The sequence below is a fragment of the Callospermophilus lateralis genome, chromosome 1 (assembly GCF_048772815.1).
Source record: "Callospermophilus lateralis isolate mCalLat2 chromosome 1, mCalLat2.hap1, whole genome shotgun sequence".
NCBI classification, from domain to species: domain Eukaryota; kingdom Metazoa; phylum Chordata; class Mammalia; order Rodentia; family Sciuridae; genus Callospermophilus; species Callospermophilus lateralis.
The window spans coordinates 132949599-132951578 of NC_135305.1; positions in this window are offsets into that span (position 1 = coordinate 132949599).

A 1980-nucleotide genomic window follows, 5' to 3' on the forward strand; every position below is an offset into this window, starting at 1 on the left:
AGATCTACATGTGGCAGTTTCATCGACCCAAGCCCTTGGGTCATGGTGTCCCTGCCAGGATTCCTGGTGTCCTGGTGAATTCTGGACTCTAAAGGCCGTGAGCCTTCCCTGAGAAGCTCCCTGGGGTGTCCCAGAGCAGGGTCCCCTGGCACTCCCCATTCAGGAGACCTCCTTGAGCTCCTCTTGGTGCACACAGTAGGCTCTTGCTTTCCCTCGGAAGCTCTGAACTTAGTTCTTTCTATGACACATGATCAAGGCAGGGACTGGAGGCCCTTTGCAGTTGGCCTCTCAGAGCCTTTCCCCTGCTCCCCTCTAGGGACATGGCTCATGCAATGGGGTGGCAAAGGCAATGTCAGAACTACCAGGGCACATTCTGCTGTAGGTCTCTTTCAGGGCCCGGACAGCAGCTGTGTCAGCTGCCAACGGGGCAGACTGGATTTGGAATTAAGCAGGGGAGCGAGGGCTTGTCCAGGCACGAGGACCTTCTCCACACATCCCTGGGGCTTCATAAAACCTCCCTAAATTCTATATCGCAGTTTGCAGGAAGCTGGTGCTGGGACAAGACGAGGCCCGTCATCTGACGTTCGTGACCTTCCACACAAGCTTTCAGACAGAGTGTCTTACTTTTCACTAGTGGTATGGTACGACAGGTGTGCGAACCTCCCAGAATTCCCAGAGGGATTCATCACAGCCACAAAGACAGGGGACGCTGCCTTCAATTTCTGTGAAGTCAATGTCCGTGAGGCGTGTATTTCTGGACAAGGAGCCACACGAGAGGAAAGCAGTTGATGATCTGCACTTCCCTTCCTTTCCTCCTCTCCTTGTGACGCTTACAGAAGACTCAAATGTCTCCTTGAAGGACAAAATTTTGACATTTTACCCTCCAATTTGGTTGTCAGTGAGTCTACTTACTTCAAGTAGAGAGCATTCTGACGCAGTAGGAGGGACTGTAGGGAATGACACTCCTGCCTCCCAGGTCTCAGCATGTGGCCTGCTTATGGGGATGATTGCTCCTGAGCCTCAGTACAGAGGGCTGGAAATGGACCTATCCTACTAACCCATGCCAACATGTGCAAATCTATCTATCTATCTATCTATCTATTTATCTATCTATCTACCTACCTATCTATCTATCTATCATCTAGCTAAACTTTCCATCCATCTATCCATTCATCCATCCACCATCCATTCAACCATCCACCCATCCAACTGTCCATCCACCCATCCACCCATCCACCCATCCATCATCCATCCATCCATCCATTCACCCATCCATCCACCCATCCACCCTTCCACCCTTCCACTCATTCACTTTTTATCTATCTCTCTATCCAGCATCTATCTATCTGTCTATCTATCTATCTATCTACCTTCCTACCTATCATCCACCTATCTAATCTGTCCATCTAGTCTCTCCATGTGTGTGTACCTTTACAAACATAATTTGAATTGATGCCTCAATTTCTGTCCCAGGTCTGTTCTAGCCTCCTTTATTTGTAACTTCTTTTTCTGAAAATGAGGAATCTGGCTATCATGTCATCCTGTAGACTCACTTATTTGTTCGATCCTAGGGTCATTATTTCAGCATTGCTGTACAGGGCTTCCTAGATCCAGTCAACACACAGTTAATAGCTACTTAGCCTAGTTCCTTTCTTTCTCCTGTCCTTTGTGTGGCTGGTTTTCATCTGTGATACGGGCGGGATGATCATTCCACATGCCATTTTAAAATCCTCCACATTTAGGTTTCTAAAACTCATGCATTTATTTTTAAATGTATGAAATGTTGCTGTGATTCCATGAGCGAGCTCTGCCCGGAAGACGTGGCCCCTCTTGCCTGCCACACGGAAGAGGTGGAGTGCACTTCTTCCAAATCTCCCACAGCCCTTCCGTCTCTTGCTTTCTGGTTTATCCTTCCTATAATTATTTTCACAAAATTGCCAATGCCTCTGCCTTTTCTCAGACCCACTTCTTTTCTCAGGT